Below are 17,965 nucleotides of genomic sequence, written 5' to 3'. Positions count from 1 at the left end.
CTACGTCACGTCCGCATCATGTTCTGTTCTGACCCTCGTTTCGCCCTTTGTAGTGAATGCTGCTGAGCCCTTCTACCGTCCGGAGCTGTAAAGAACACTGCATTGTTTACGTCATTCTTTCCTTATTCACAAGGTCCAGTATTTCATCATGATGTCCTGAATATTAAGCTTTAAATTTCATTTCTGAGTTTGTTTTATCTACTGCAGGTTTGGGCAGAATGAGCACATCCAGTGTAGCTTGACATGGGCAGGAGCTCACTGGAGCAGAGTACCGGCACCTCAAATATTCTACTGCTTGACCTCCTATTCCTTTTATTGAATATTAGCTCAAAAGTATTGTGGAGCTCCTGCTCCTAAATATAAACAGTAGGCCTACCAGAACCAAAAATGAGTACCAGCACCTAATTCAGTCCAAGTCAAGAACTGATCCAGTCCCCTATGTCAGATACCCCAACCCCCACCATCGTTAGTCCAAAATCCGGCAGATGGTGATATTGAGTCATTTCATTTGACTGTCCAAAGGGAATATGCAGCTGGCTATACATTCTCCATTTAGGCTGCAAAGGCGTCGATTTCCTCCTTAACTCGATTTAATGGCTAGAAAGGAAAATGCATACTTTCTTTCTTTAACACAACACACATGATCATAATCAGAAGTGGCTATACCTTTTCAAAGCTTTATAAAGTGCTGTTTAATGGATTTAAACATTAGAGTCTGTGTTGATCCAGTCACTGAATGGGGTGTTTCCCTGGGTCAGTATTTGCATTCAATCTCATTAATCTGTAAATGATTGCTGGTAGAAACTCTATCTAGTTACTACCTTCAATACTGACGGTTTGTGTTGATGAAAGGGACCAATAACTCAAACGATTGTGAAGATCATTGGATGTCTGTTGCGTTTAAACCTGCATAGAGACTGCATTTAACATGGTATACACAGAATATGGACTTGGTATTTTACCAAATAGGGCTTTCTTCTGTATACCACCCCTACCTTGTCACAACACATCTGATTGTCTCAAACACATTAATTAAGAAGGACAGAAATTCCACAAATTAACTTTTAACAAGGCACACCTGTTAACATAAATGCATTCCAGGTGACTACATCATGAAGCTGTTTGAGAGAATGCCAAGAGTGTGCAAAGCTGTCATCAAGGCAAAAGTTGGCTACTTTGAAGAATCTAAAATCATTTTTTATTTGTTTAACACTTTTTTGGTTACTACATGATTCCAAATGTGTTATTTCATAGTGTTGATGTCTTCACTATTATTCTACAATGTAAAAACATTTAAAAATAAAGAAAAATCTTTGAATAAATAGGTGTGTCCAAACCTTTGGCTGGTACTGTACATATATACAGTATATATCATCTGACATAATGAGGAGGAATATCACCGAACCACACTGGTGTGTGTCATAGTCAATGTTCCATTTGCTGAGCACCTAACAATCACTTACATACACATACATACATACAGGGCTCGTTTCTTAGGTAAACATCTGTCGTTCTGCCCCTGAGCAAGGCAGTTAACCCACTGTTCCCCGGGTGCCGATGATGTGGATGTCAATTAAGACAGCCCCCTGCACCTCTTTGATTCAGAGGGGTTGGGCTAAATGCGGAAGACACATTTCAGTTGAATACATTCAGTTGTACAACTGACTAGGTATCTCCCTTTCCCCTTTCCCTTTCTCATTCCATGACCTTTCACCCCCAAAATGTATTATATCCATGTAATAAAAGTATGAAATCTGCAATAAAGATTTTGTGACAGATATGCAACCTATCAGAATCCGAGGAAATCTTGAGACCAACACAAGCAAAGGCTGCCACTATAACACAATTGGTATCGGACCACAACTGGCTGTATGATGCTTCACTCATTACGTTTTTTTCCAAAACAAAATATTTCTCTCCAGTGATCTCTTGCTTATCTCATTAAGCAACAGAGGTTACTCTTCTCTGTCCTCATTGCACTTTCAACTGTTTAGTTGGTAAGTAGACACCATCTGTACCCCACCAACCCTCCCCCCATGTGTCCCAGAAGGGACATCCCACCAGTGAGGGAAGGGGCAGGTGTGGCAGCCACCGAGGGTGCTGAGAAATCATATGGCTGTGATTACCCAGTCTGGGGTAAGTGGTGGGGGAGTGATGATGGGGCAGGCAGGCTGCCAGCTGTTAGTGCTGGCCCTCCTACACGCCCACACACACTGATTAGACAGGGCCGGGGGAGGGGACCATGGCTGGGGCCTGGAGGGTGCTGTTGCAAGGGTGACTGGTGTGGGTTGTTCTCTGAGGCTCAGGCCTCCAACTGCCCTATCCTGGCAGTGGCACATGCAGAATATGACACCTAAATCCCAACCTCTAACCTACACATCTTATTTATTTAGTATTTTTATTTAACCTTTATTTAATGCCAAGTAAGTCAAGAACAAATTCTTATTTTACAATGACGGCCTACCCTGGCCAAACCCTCCCCTAATCCGGACAACACTGGACCAATTGTGCGCCGCCCTATGGGACTCCCGATCACGGCCGGTTGTGATACAGCCCGGGATTGAACCAGGGTCTGTAGTGACGCCTGTAGCCCTGAGATGCATTGCCTTACACGGAACCCAAATGGCTGCGCGCGCGTGCACCACCGTGCATACATTTATTTTGTCCCCCTACACCAAACGCGATTACAACATGCAGGTTAAAATATCAAAACAAACTCTGAACCAATTACATTAATTTGGGACAGGTCGAAAAGCATTAAACATTTATGGCAATTTAGCTAGTTAGCTTGCACTTGCTAGCTAATTTGTCCTATTTAGCTAGCTTGCTGTTGCTAGCTAATTTGTCCTGGGATATAAACATTGAGTTGTTATTTTACCTGAAATGCACAAGGTCCTCTACTCCGACAATTAATCCACACATAAAACAGTCAACCAAATTGTTTCTAGTCATCTCTCCTCCTTCCAGGTTTTTTCATCTTTGAACTTATATGGTGATTGGCATCTAAACTTTCATAGTATTACTACACCGACAGGCAACACAGTTTGTCTTTCAAATCAAATCAAACTTTATTTGTCACATACACATGGTTAGCAGATGTTAATGCGAGTGTAGCGAAATGCTTGCTTCAATCACCCACGTGGGTATAACCAATGAGGAGATGGCACGTGGGTACCTGCTTCTATAAACCAATGAGGAGATGGGAGAGGCAGGACTTGCAGCGCGATCTGTGTCAGAAATAGAACTGATTTCTATTTTATCCCTTTGCAATGCAGACACTCGTTGGCGCGCAAAAGCAGTGTGGGTGCAATAATTTAATAACATCTACATTTATTTTGCAACGCTCGCGCACGCGACGCGAGCGGTGTGGTCAGCCTATTAGACCGTTGCACCACTCGGGAGTCATCTAAACACAGACAGGCACAAAAAACTAACCTTGGATGGCTCACACACAAACTCACATTTACACACAAACTCAGTTTCGCACTAGCACAGTTGTAAAAAAACAAAATTGAACGACATGTAAAAAGCACTTGGTATACTCATATACACCATCAACGCTTTCTATTCACACAAACACACACACGTGTGTAAATGCGACTTACAAAACCAAACAGGTCTTAACATGGTTACATCGTTGGTTATAACGCCACCTTTGGCCATCCCGGTACACCTGTCTTAACATGGTTACATGGTTGGTTATAACGCTACCTTTGGCCATCCCGGTACACCTGTCTTAACATGGTTACATGGTTGGTTATAACGCTACCTTTGGCCATCCCGGTACACCTGTCTTAACATGGTTACATGGTTGGTTATAACGCTACCTTTGGCCATCCCGGTACACCTGTCTTAACATGGTTACATGGTTGGTTATAACGCTACCTTTGGCCATCCCGGTACACCTGTCTTAACATGGTTACATGGTTGGTTATAACGCTACCTTTGGCCATCCCGGTACACCTGTCTTAACATGGTTACATGGTTGGTTATAACGCTACCTTTGGCCATCCCGGTACACCTGTCTTAACATGGTTACATGGTTGGTTATAACGCTACCTTTGGCCATCCCGGTACACCTGTCTTAACATGGTTACATGGTTGGTTATAACGCTACCTTTGGCCATCCCGGTACACCTGTCTTAACATGGTTACATGGTTGGTTATAACGCTACCTTTGGCCATCCCGGTACACCTGTCTTAACATGGTTACATGGTTGGTTATAACGCTACCTTTGGCCATCCCGGTACACCTGTCTTAACATGGTTACATGGTTGGTTATAACGCTACCTTTGGCCATCCCGGTACACCTGTCTTAACATGGTTACATGGTTGGTTATAACGCTACCTTTGGCCATCCCGGTACACCTGTCTTAACATGGTTACATGGTTGGTTATAACGCTACCTTTGGCCATCCCGGTACACCTGTCTTAACATGGTTACATGGTTGGTTATAACGCTACCTTTGGCCATCCCGGTACACCTGTCTTAACATGGTTACATGGTTGGTTATAACGCTACCTTTGGCCATCCCGGTACACCTGTCTTAACATGGTTACATGGTTGGTTATAACGCTACCTTTGGCCATCCCGGTACACCTGTCTTAACATGGTTACATGGTTGGTTATAACGCTACCTTTGGCCATCCCGGTACACCTGTCATGTTGATCTAGACCTATCTCAGATTTCATGGTGTGTGTTAGGCAAGCTCAAATTAGGCCTTGGTCTGGGTGGGTTCACTCTGTGACACAGTGCAGCTGCTGTAGTCACGGCAACAGGTAATCTGCATTTCCCTTGGTCAGTTTGATTACTCTATTTGAATCAGGGCCGGTTTTGAGGGAGCGTGCAATTGTCATGCTGAATGCAGGAATGTCCACCAGATTGGTTGCCAGATAATTTTATGTTAATTTCTCTAACACAAGCTGCCTCCAATGTCATTTTAGAGAATTTGCCAGTACGTCCAACCGGCCTCACAACCACAGACCACATGTAACCACGTCAGCTCAGGACCTTCACATCTGGCTTCTTCACCTGTGCGATCATCTGAGACCAGCCACCCGGACAGCTGATGAAACTGAGGAGCATTTGTCTGTAATAAAGCCCTTTTGTCTTGAAGAACTCATTCTGATTGACTGGCTCCTCGGTGGGTGGGCCTGGCTCCCAAGTTGGTGGGCCTATGCCCTCACTGGCCCACCCATGGCTGTGCCTCTGCCCAGTCAAGTGAAATCCATAGATTAGGGCTTAATTAATTTATTTGACTGATTTCCTTATATGAACAGTAACTCAGTAAAATCCCTGAAATGTCATGTTGCGTTTATCATTTTGTTCAGTATATATTGGATGGAGTAATACTACCCGTATCTGCTTTCTAGGTTTGTTGAGGAGAACAGTATAGAAATCGACTGGGAGAATGATGGCGTCAGGGTCTGAATCAGATGATGCATACCTTCCTATATAAAAGCCTACTGTAAATAACTGTACGTTTCTCCTACACCGAAACCCACTCAGTATACACCGTACCAAATATTGTCATGTTGTCTTGTCTCTGTCCTTTCCCTTCACCCTGTCTCCCTCTGCTGGTCGTGTTAGGTTACCTTTTCTCCCCCGCTTTCCCCCAGCTGTCCCTTGTCTCCTCTAACTACCCATTCACCCCGTTCCCCACCTGTTCCCTTTTTTCCCTCTGATTAGGTCCCTATATCTCTCTCTGTTTCTGCTCCTGTCCTTGTCGGATTCTTGTTTGTTTGTGTCATTCATGCCTGAACCAGACTGTCGTCATGTTTGCTGTAACCTTGTCCTGTCCTGTCGGAATCTGCCGGTCCATCTGAGCCTACCTATGTTTGGTAATTAAAGAAGCTCTGTTTAAGTTGATTCGCTTTTGGGTCCTCATTCACGCACCGTAACAGAAGAATCCGACCAAGAATGGACCCAGCGACTTCGGATCCTCTCCACTCAGCCGTCGAGATCCAGGGAGCTATGCTAGGCAGACACGAGCAGGAATTGTCTGCTGCTCGACATGCCGTTGAGACCCTGGCCACCCAAGTCTCCAACCTCACAGAACAGGTTCACCATCTCCGCCTCGATCCACCGGCCACTTCCAGGGCTTTCGAATCTCCGGAGCCCAGAATCAATAACCCGCCGTGTTACTCTGGGGAGCCCACTGAATGCCGCTCGTTCCTCACCCAGTGTGATATTGTGTTTTCTCTCCAGCCCAACACTTACTCCAGGAGCACTGCTCGTGTCGCCTACGTCATATCTCTCCTTACTGGACGGGCTCGTGAGTGGGGCACGGCAATCTGGGAGGCAAGGGCTGAGTGTACTAACCAGTATCAGGACTTTAAGGAGGAGATGATACGGGTTTTTGATCGATCTGTTTTTGGGGAGGAGGCTTCCAGGGCCCTGTCTTCCCTATGTCAAGGTAATCGATCCATAACAGACTACTCTATTGAGTTTCGCACTCTTGCTGCCTCCAGTGGCTGGAACGAGCCGGCCTTGCTCGCTCGTTTTCTGGAGGGTCTCCGCGCAGAGGTAAAGGATGAGATTCTCTCCCGGGAGGTTCCTTCCAGCGTGGATTCCTTGATTGAACTCGCTATTCGCATTGAGCGACGGGTTGATCTTCGTCACCGAGCTCGTGGAAAGGAGCTCGCGTTCTCCGTTGCCCCCCTCTCCGCATCACTACCATCTTCCTCTGCCGGCTCGGGTGCTGAGCCTATGCAGCTGGGAGGTATCCGCATCTCGACTAAGGAGAGGGAACGGAGAATCACCAACCGCCTCTGTCTCTATTGCGGTTCTGCTGGTCATTTTGTCACTTCATGTCCAGTAAAAGCCAGAGCTCATCAGTAAGCGGAGGGCTACTGGTGAGCGCTACTACTCCTGTCTCTCCTTCAAGATCCTGCACTACCTTGTCGGTCCATCTACGCTGGACCGGTTCGTCAGCTTCCTGCAGTGCCTTAATAGACTCTGGGGCGGAGGGCTGTTTTATGGACGAGACCTGGGCTCGGGAACATGACATTCCTCTCAGACAGTTAAAGGAGCCCACGGCCTTGTTCGCCCTGGATGGTAGTCCTCTCCCCAGGATTCAGCGTGAGACGCTACCTTTAACCCTCACTGTTTCTGGTAATCATAGTGAAACCATTTCTTTTTTAATTTTTCGTTCACCTTTTACACCTGTTGTTTTGGGCCATCCCTGGCTAGTTTGTCATAATCCTTCCATTAATTGGTCTAGTAATTCTATCCTCTCCTGGAACGTCTCTTGTCATGTGAAATGTTTAATGGGCAGGGCAAGGTAAAGGATATACAGTACAGTACATGTTCCCTGAAAGTTTGTAAGGTCATCTGGTGGTTTGTGGAAGTCTGTCTGAATGGTTGTCTTAAGGTCTCCTTAGAGTTTGTGGGAGGTTGTGGGAGGTTTTGTTCTGATTTGCAGCCAGCATGGCCTGCAGGAAGTGGCTGCCTTTGTTCCTTTAAATTGTCCCTTTGTTGTGTTTCTCTCGCCACTGAATAGAGTCTCTGTGCAGCTGACTGATAAAGCCTCTGAAACACCCACTGATGTCCTTCTGACATATTCTCAACCACATCTTATTTAGTCAAATATGTCACATTGTAATCGAGGTCATTCAGAAGCAGGATTGTTTTGTCAACAATTTTACAAATAAACATTCTACAGACATTCGATTTACAAACAATAAGGAAAAACAATGACAAGATCAATGATTTTCTAAATGAGACATTTTTACAGCAGTGTGGTAATTCTAGTTTACAAGGTCTGTCAACTTCAGGGATGTATATTCATGGATATTAAAACGTTAATGTCATGATGAGAGTGAAACATATCCCATCAAGTCACCCAGTTGTGGTTGAACAGAAGTGTGACTTCCCTGGAGACTTAGTTGTTCCTCTGGGATACAGAAGGCTAATCTACCTGACACAGAAACACTGAAACACAGAGTAGCTAACACCAAACCTTGGGTAGAGGGGCCCAGTGAATGTAGAGTGGAATATGTGTATGTATGTCAGAGTAGACGTCAGAATTTAGTAACCCTTCAACAATCAATCACTTTTTATAAGTATGTTTATAACAGAAAGGTCTTAATTAATTAATAAATAGATTAGAAACTTGTGCAGACCTGATTGTTTGAGTAGTGGCTAATGAGTCGATTATTAATTAATGAATGCAATTATTAGAAACTTGTGCAGACCTGATTAGTCGAGGAGGGGCTAATGAGTCGAGTCCCTGGGACCGGTCAAGTGTCTCTGTGAAATAAGACTAGCATTTTGGTGTGGCACACTGAACATGACCCTTCACTTTCTCTCCCTCATCTCTTGTCCTCCTCTCCTTCCTCCAGGGGAGAATTCCCCCTTTCATTGAGGATTTCAAGTTAAAGGCTAACCGGAGTACTGAAGGCAATGTTTTCAGAAGGCAGGATCCCCAATTATAGTCAAAGGTAGTATGGCAATCTTCGTAGTCAATATTTGTGTATACATTTTTTTATGTATTTTTTAAACACAATCATGGTACCAATACTTGCTTCTATTTCACCAGATGTATATCCTTGAACATATTATTTTATAATTTAAGGATAATTTGCCGCCTGCAGTACCCTGGTCGGCCTTAAACTTGAGATACTCCATGAGAGGTGGCAGCACTGAGCTAACCTGCAACATCACTTCCTAGAGCAGCTCAAACTGATCATGCAATATTTCCAAAAACTCCTCCATGAAGCAAGATATCGACATGCTAAAATGACATTCCTGATCTTCAAATGCGCCACTGAGACTTCACATATGAAACAATGGAGTGATGTCATCTTTGGCTTTGTCCATTCTTTTGAAAGTCAATGACTTCCTCTCTCCCCTCTTCCTCTTCCCCCGTCTCTTCCTCTCTCTCCCCCTGGTTAGTTGTATGTTATTTTATTGTGTTAAGTGCTCCCCCTCTTCCTCTTCCCCCGTCTCTTCCTCTCTCTCCCCCTGGTTAGTTGTATGTTATTTTATTGTGTTAAGTGCTCCCCCTCTTCCTCTTCCCCCGTCTCTTCCTCTCTCTCCCCCTGGTTAGTTGTATGTTATTTTATTGTGTTAAGTGCTCCCCCTCTTCCTCTTCTCCCGTCTCTTCCTCTCTCTCCCCCTGGTTAGTTGTATGTTATTTTATTGTGTTAAGTGCTCCCCCTCTTTTCTCTCTTCCCCCGTCTCTTCCTCTCTCTCCCCCTGGTTAGTTGTATGTTATTTTATTGTGTTAAGTGCTCCCCCTCTTCCTCTCTCTCCCCCTGGTTAGTTGTATGTTATTTTATTGTGTTAAGTGCTCCCCCTCTTCCTCTTCCCCCGTCTCTTCCTCTCTCTCCCCCTGGTTAGTTGTATGTTATTTTATTGTGTTAAGTGCTCCCCCTCTTCCTCTTCCCCCGTCTCTTCCTCTCTCTCCCCCTGGTTAGTTGTATGTTATTTTATTGTGTTAAGTGCTCCCCCTCTTCCTCTTCCCCCGTCTCTTCCTCTCTCTCCCCCTGGTTAGTTGTATGTTATTTTATTGTGTTAAGTGCTCCCCCTCTTTTCTCTCTTCCCCCGTCTCTTCCTCTCTCTCCCCTGGTTAGTTGTATGTTATTTTATTGTGTTAAGTGCTCCCCCTCTTCCTCTTCCCCCGTCTCTTCCTCTCTCTCCCCCTGGTTAGTTGTATGTTATTTTATTGTGTTAAGTGCTCCCCCCCCTCTTCCCCCGTCTCTTCCTCTTCTCCCCCTGGTTAGTTGTATGTTATTTTATTGTGTTAAGTGTCTCTTCCCCCGTCTCCTCTCTCTCCCCCTGGTTAGTTGTATGTTATTTTATTGTGTTAAGTGCTCCCCCTCTTCCTCTTCTCCCGTCTCTTCCTCTCTCTCCCCCTGGTTAGTTGTATGTTATTTTATTGTGTTAAGTGCTCCCCCTCTTCCTCTTCCCCCGTCTCTTCCTCTCTCTCCCCCTGGTTAGTTGTATGTTATTTTATTGTGTTAAGTGCTCCCCCTCTTTTCTCTCTTCCCCCGTCTTTTCCTCTCTCTCCCCCTGGTTAGTTGTATGTTATTTTATTGTGTTAAGTGCTCCCCCTCTTTTCTCTCTTCCCCCGTCTCTTCCTCTCTCTCCCCCTGGTTAGTTGTATGTTATTTTATTGTGTTAAGTGCTCCCCCTCTTCCTCTTCCCCCGTCTCTTCCTCTCTCTCCCCCTGGTTAGTTGTATGTTATTTTATTGTGTTAAGTGCTCCCCCTCTTCCTCTTCTCCCGTCTCTTCCTCTCTCTCCCCCTGGTTAGTTGTATGTTATTTTATTGTGTTAAGTGCTCCCCCTCTTCCTCTTCTCCCGTCTCTTCCTCTCTCTCCCCCTGGTTAGTTGTATGTTATTTTATTGTGTTAAGTGCTCCCCCTCTTCCTCTCTCTCCCCCTGGTTAGTTGTATGTTATTTTATTGTGTTAAGTGCTCCCCCTCTTCCTCTTCCCCCGTCTCTTCCTCTCTCTCCCCCTGGTTAGTTGTATGTTATTTTATTGTGTTAAGTGCTCCCCCTCTTCCTCTCTCTCCCCCTGGTTAGTTGTATGTTATTTTATTGTGTTAAGTGCTCCCCCTCTTTTCTCTCTTCCCCCGTCTTTTCCTCTCTCTCCCCCTGGTTAGTTGTATGTTATTTTATTGTGTTAAGTGCTCCCCCTCTTTTCTCTCTTCCCCCGTCTCTTCCTCTCTCTCCCCCTGGTTAGTTGTATGTTATTTTATTGTGTTAAGTGCTCCCCTCTTTTCTCTCTTCCCCCGTCTCTTCCTCTCTCTCCCCCTGGTTAGTTGTATGTTATTTTATTGTGTTAAGTGCTCCCCCTCTTCCTCTTCCCCCGTCTCTTCCTCTCTCTCCCCCTGGTTAGTTGTATGTTATTTTATTGTGTTAAGTGCTCCCCCTCTTCCTCTTCTCCCGTCTCTTCCTCTCTCTCCCCCTGGTTAGTTGTATGTTATTTTATTGTGTTAAGTGCTCCCCCTCTTCCTCTTCTCCCGTCTCTTCCTCTCTCTCCCCCTGGTTAGTTGTATGTTATTTTATTGTGTTAAGTGCTCCCCCTCTTCCTCTCTCTCCCCCTGGTTAGTTGTATGTTATTTTATTGTGTTAAGTGCTCCCCCTCTTCCTCTTCCCCCGTCTCTTCCTCTCTCTCCCCCTGGTTAGTTGTATGTTATTTTATTGTGTTAAGTGCTCCCCCTCTTCCTCTCTCTCCCCCTGGTTAGTTGTATGTTATTTTATTGTGTTAAGTGCTCCCCCTCTTCCTCTTCCCCCGTCTCTTCCTCTCTCTCCCCCTGGTTAGTTGTATGTTATTTTATTGTGTTAAGTGCTCCCCCTCTTCCTCTCTCTCCCCCTGGTTAGTTGTATGTTATTTTATTGTGTTAAGTGCTCCCCCTCTTCCTCTTCCCCCGTCTCTTCCTCTCTCTCCCCCTGGTTAGTTGTATGTTATTTTATTGTGTTAAGTGCTCCCCCTCTTCCTCTTCCCCCGTCTCTTCCTCTCTCTCCCCCTGGTTAGTTGTATGTTATTTTATTGTGTTAAGTGCTCCCCCTCTTCCTCTTCTCCCGTCTCTTCCTCTCTCTCCCCCTGGTTAGTTGTATGTTATTTTATTGTGTTAAGTGCTCCCCCTCTTCCTCTTCTCCCGTCTCTTCCTCTCTCTCCCCCTGGTTAGTTGTATGTTATTTTATTGTGTTAAGTGCTCCCCCTCTTCCTCTCTCTCCCCCTGGTTAGTTGTATGTTATTTTATTGTGTTAAGTGCTCCCCCTCTTTTCTCTCTTCCCCTCCACATGTATTTGTATTATTTTTGACAATGCAGTTTTAAGAAAATAGAGTTAACAAAAAATTTTTACTAAATAAAGTAAAAAAAACAAACAAGTAACAATACAATAATAATAATGAGGCTATATACAGGGGGTACCGTGGGGGTACAGGTAAGTCGAGCGAGTACATTTTTGTACTTTTTCATTCTGGTCCCGTTGGAAAATCGAACCGGTAACCATGACATCCAACAATCACTTAATCATTAGTGGTACTGAGAGGGTGATGTGTAATTGACCTTGACCAACTGCTGTCTATTGGTTAAAAAGATGGTTCTATACAGAGAATGGCTTCATACTGAATGTACTATATATAAGTAAGTTAGGCAAAGGATGAAGTGTTAACCTATAGGAGGATAGCGTTTCACGAGGAGAGTTGGGCATGAAATGACAGCAGGCTGTTAAATACTGAGCCATACTGACTGACGAGTGGCATACTTACCCTTTTCTTGAGTCTGATTTAGTGCAGTGTTTTGTGACATCTCTCTCTCTCTCTCTCTCTCTCTCTCTCTCTCTCTCTCTCTCTCTCTCTCTCTCTCTCTCTCTCTCTCTCTCTCGTCTCCTCAGATGTTTGGTTCTCCCAAAACCAATGTGTTTCAAGGCAGGGCTGAAATACACTGTTCGCCTGAGCTTGTTCCTCTACTCTGCACTCAGTGATGTCCAGTCGCCATATACAATCATCGACTTGGTTAGTTACCACACACACACACTGTTAAACACCTAGACACAACTGAGACCTTTGCGTTAACCATGCAGTGATGTCACTTGCATAACATTTTCTGCTACAAGGATCTCAAGTTAGGATTTAGCCTTCAACGAAATCTAATTCCATCTCCCTTATCTTTCTGCCGTCTCTACAGATTGTGCTGATGCCTCACTGTAAAAACCTGGAGATCTTCACTGGTTCTGAGAGAGGTGACGTGGCCAAGAGCAGTGCCTGGAACACGTTCCTGTCACGCCCTGACCTTAGAGATCCTTCTAATTCTCTATTTGGTTAGGTCAGGGTGTGGTTATGGTTCCCAATCAGAGGCAGCTGTCTATCGTTGTCTCTGATTGGGGATCATACTTAGGCAGCCGTTTTCCACCTGTAGTTTGTGGGATCTTGTTTTTGGTACCGTGCTGTTTAGCCCTACTAGACGTTACGTTTTTGTTGTTTTTTCGGTGTTCATTTAATAAATTAAAATGTATGCCTACCACCTTGCACCTTGGTCCGATCCTTCCATCGACGAGCGTAACACTTAAAGCATTACTGCTGTCTGGAGAACAGCCAGAGCGTGGCCAAGACCCCTTCCACAGACATCTGTCTGGAGAACAGCCAGAGCGTGGCCAAGACCCCCTCCACAGACATCTGTCTGGAGAACAGCCAGAGCGTGGCCAAGACCCCCTCCACAGACATCTGTCTGGAGAACAGCCAGAGCGTGGCCAAGACCCCCTCCACAGACATCTGTCTGGAGAACAGCCAGAGCGTGGCCAAGACCCCCTCCACAGACATGTCTGGAGAACAGCCATAGCGTGGCCAAGACCCCCTCCACAGACATCTGTCTGGAGAACAGCCAGAGCGTGGCCAAGACCCCCTCCACAGACATCTGTCTGAAGAACAGCCAGAGCTTGGCCAAGACCCCCTCCACAGACATCTGCCGCAACTTCATATTTAGTGCGCCAGCTCTTCTGCACCAGGGAGCTAAAAGGTATGGCACCGCACTCCTAACAGTCATGTAATGACTGCTTAAACAGCCTTAAACATACAGTACTTGTATTCTAATTTATGTGTTTCTTAACTAAAGGTTTCAAGAGGGTTTCTTATGGCTCAATGCTGACGGATGGTGTGGATTGTACAGCTCGACTCAGTCCCACATCTGCCATTCCATATTGAGGCAAACCTGCAACAGCTCTGTGCCATTTTATCTTTTCTCGATTCCTTACATCCTTTTTCCATGCCTCCTTCTAAAAACCCAATTGGAGGATCTCAGACCTCCAATGGGTTTTGAGAAGGATGCGAGTAGAGTTGAAGTGAGGATTTGAGCAGAGATGAATTGGGACAAAGCTCATGTCATTGTTTTAGGTGGAATGCTGAATGATACATTTGTTATATTTTCATGTAAATCTTTGTACTACTTGTGCTCTTTCCACAGATCCCACTTGGCACAGACGTCAATTCAATGTTCATTCCACGTTGGTTCAATGTAATTTCATTGAAATGACGTGGAAACAACGTTGATTCAACCAGTGTGCCAAGTGGGATGCCTCTGGCTTGCTGATAACTGATATCTGAGACTCTCTATGACTGCCTGACTGTACTCAATAAAACTTCCATTGCCAAAGCGAAATAATTTGAGACAATTTAGTTTGATTTGAATATTCAAAACTGCATTAAGAAAATATGTGCATTTCCCACCAGTGATGTTTGAACCAAACTGAATTGTTGTGGACAGAAATCAGTGTGTGATAACATAGTGCACACAACATGTACCTTTCCTGCAGTCAAATAACCAAAGCGCCCACCAGTGGGTAGTGCGTACGGCCCAGTACATCACTGGGGCTAAGCTGCCTGCCATCCAGGACCTCTACACCAGGCGGTGTTAGAGGAAGGCCCTAAAAATGGTCAAAGACCCCATGTCATAGACTGTTCTCTCTACTACCGCATGGGAAGCGGTACCGGAGTGCCAAGTCTAGGACAAAAAGGCTTCTCAACAGTTTTTACCCCCAAGCCATAAGACTCCTGAACAGGTAATGAAATGGCTACCCTGACTTTTGCATTGTGTGGCCCCCCCCCCCCCACCCCAACCCCTCTTTTTACGCTGCTGCTACTCTGTTTATCATATATGCATAGTCACTAACTATACATTCATGTACATACTACCTCAATTGGGTCGACCAACCAGTGCTCCCACACATTAGCTAACTGGGCTATCTGCATTGTGTACCACCTCCCGCCAACCCCTCTTTTACGCTACTGCTACTATCTGTTCATCATATATGCATAGTCACTTTAACCATATCTACATGTACATACTACCTCAATCAGCCTGACTAGCCGGTGTCTGTATGTAGCCTCGCTACTTTTATAGCCTCGCTACTGTATATAGCCTCGCTACTGTATATAGCCTGTCTTTTTACTGTTGTTTTATTTCTTTACTACTGTTTTATTTCTTTACTTACCTGTTGTTCACCTAATACCTTTTTTGCACTATTGGTTAGAGCCTGTAAGTAAGCAATTCACTGTAAGGTGTACGTACACCTGTTGTATCTGGCGCACGTGCCAAATAAACGTTAGTTTAAACTTTAGTGGCCTCATTGGTGGAACATTATATTTTTCAAAATTAATAAACATAATTTATTTTTAAATGCCCCAAATCCATTGTTTCCATATCAAAAGGTTTTTGTTATATTTCAGTCTTCTGTGATGTATATAAAGTGTAATATTGTATACATTTCAACTCTATATCTGACATGTGTCACGTCCTGACCATAGAGAGACCTTATTTTCTATGGTAGAGTAGGTCAGGGTGTGACTGGGAGTGATCTAGTTGATTTATTTCTATGTGGTGTTCTAGTTTATTTTCTATGTTGATGATTTGTATGATTCCCAATTAGAGGCAGCTGGTAATCATTGTCTCTAATTGGGGATCATATTTAAGTAGCTGTTTTTCCCACCTGTGTTTGTGGGATATTATTTTGTGCACCACTTAGTCACGTTTAGGTTATTCTTTATTGTTTTGTGGTTCACTTACTTTAAATAAAGATGTGGAACCCAGAGCCCGCTGCTCGTTGGTCCGAGTATGCTTCCAACGATCGTGACAACATGGTACATGCATCTTCTTTTTAAGCCCATAACCATGTTTGTGAGGTGTATGCTTTGTTTCAAAGTAGATTTAAGACTATGAAGAAACACTCTGTGACCCTGATTCAGCCCACTGCAGTAAAAGGTTAAGTGTTCATGTACCGAATACAATTCTAATGTTCAATGTGTTTCCATCGCATTTTCAACTTTACCAATAGTTTTGTGTGCACGGTGGCACGGTATGTGCCTACTCTGGTCTTGGTTCCCAGAGTCGTAGTGGGGGGACCAAACACCATGTCATTGCGAGACTCCAAGTTAACTTCGATATGATGGTTAATATTCCACCGCTATTTTTACAAACACAAAGATCCCACCATGTCGAACTAACAAAATTATCTGGCATTTATAAAATTGTACCGAAAACCACTGTTCTGATTTATTATAAGGTATGACTTTACTCGCATAAAAACTGTAGATGGAAATGTGATATGGGTAGTTCCCAATCAGACAATTACTACAAAACAAATCTGTTTTCCTCTTCAGTGTTTGGTGAATTCATGGTGTTGCCTTGTCCTCAGTCCTCCTTTGAATGCTGTGTGTACCATGATGACATGTTAACCCGGTTTTAGCTGCTTAATCATATGCAATCTATTTGACACTGGTTATGTACTGTTATAATGTAGCATGTTCTCCCCTTTGTGTATCCATATAATTCAAAATCCCTGTGTGTGTGCTGCCTGTGTGTGTATACCCTTGGGCCTAATAAATACCCTAAATATTGGATCCTGCCTTCATCTCAATTCCTGCACTGTCTTTTAACTAGCCCACTAGTCCTTCCGTTCTCCGTTCTTCAATGTTATTGTTATGCCATTATTACGTGAGAACCCACATGTTATTCCCAACAATATATTTTGCTTTGATTAAGTATGTCCAGGACCTAGTGTGTGTGATCAATGAACTTGTTAGATCACAGCCCCATTATCCCCATACTCAACCTAGTCATTGACACATTGGGGTTAACTTGCTCGTCTCAAGCAAACGTATACCAGTCACAAAAAAAATTCAATTAGTGTAGAGCTGGGCTCATTTTATGGTGTTTGCTAAAGCTGACTGTCTGCTCTCTGTCTTACAGACAAACGTTGCTATCTTACAAGTAAGTAGATTCCACTCAACGTTGTATACTATAGCTTTTTTAATTTACACTGGGTGTACAAAACAATTTACGTGTCTAATTTGAAGATATTACATTTTGTGGGATCTTGGCACATTGAATTCACTGCAGAGCTCTTGAAAGGATGTCAGTGTGGTTGTGTTCTGATGAAACAGGTCTGAAAAGGTCCTGATCCCTAAACTGTGCCAAAGATGAAAGTTGGCATCACTCAGGGATTTTGGCAAGTCTGGGTTGCATACTATAGGCAGGTGGGAGCATATCTGGGAAGAAATGCCATAGTATTTCCTAGTCCTTCCATGCTAGTAGGGTGTTGTAAATCAAAGGTTTTGGCTATGTTGCTCACTTCACAAACGTTATTCATGAATCCATATTGAGTATTGTCTGTTTGTGATCCATGTTATCATATTGCGGATTTGGACAGAGCAGTAGTACAATTGAAGGCAGGGAAGGGCAAAACCACCCTTAGATTCAGGTTTCGATAGAGTGGAAAACTTGATCCTAGGTTTTTTATTGCCCCATATAAATTTGGTGATGCTTTGGTTGGTTGTTTTAAAATAATTAACTGGGAGATAGCATGAGAGCATCTAAAATAAATAATTAGATCTAGGGCGGATGTTAATAGGGGTAACATTGATTCTTCTGACTAAGCTAATTGGGAGGGAGATCCAGGTTCGGAGATCATTCCCGATTCAATTCAGGAGTGGGAGATAATTTTCCTTGAAAAGGCAATTCAGATCGGGTGTTACAAAGATCCCAAAGTATTGAAACCCCTGTCTTCCATTGGATCGGGCAGAATGTCTTCATAGAGCTGGTGAGTGGAAGATTGAGAGGACAAACAATGCATTTGTTCAAATGTATCTTATATCCTGACAACTTGCCATTCTCAGGGTTGGATATGTAGATGTTACGGATACAGGTATCCTGTGTCTGTGTGTATCCTGTGTCTGTGTGTATCCTGTGTGTGTTTCTTTTCTCTCCTTCTCCCCTCACAGGTGAAAATCATCACTCCCCAATCAGTCAACAATCAACCCATCAATCAGAAGACACACCTCCTCCTGTTTCCTACCCTATCACAGTTCCTTCCCCATGGTTTAAAAACCCCATCATTTGTTTGTTCAGGAGCTCAATCTTTGTAATGCCATGTTGGTAGATAGCTGTTCTTTATAGATTTCAGGAGAGCTCAATCTTTGTAAATGCCATGTTGGTAGATAGCTGTTCTTGATAGATT

This window comes from Oncorhynchus clarkii, chromosome 5 (genome assembly GCF_045791955.1).
Source record: "Oncorhynchus clarkii lewisi isolate Uvic-CL-2024 chromosome 5, UVic_Ocla_1.0, whole genome shotgun sequence".
Taxonomy (NCBI): domain Eukaryota; kingdom Metazoa; phylum Chordata; class Actinopteri; order Salmoniformes; family Salmonidae; genus Oncorhynchus; species Oncorhynchus clarkii.
This window is presented reverse-complemented; position numbering follows the sequence as displayed.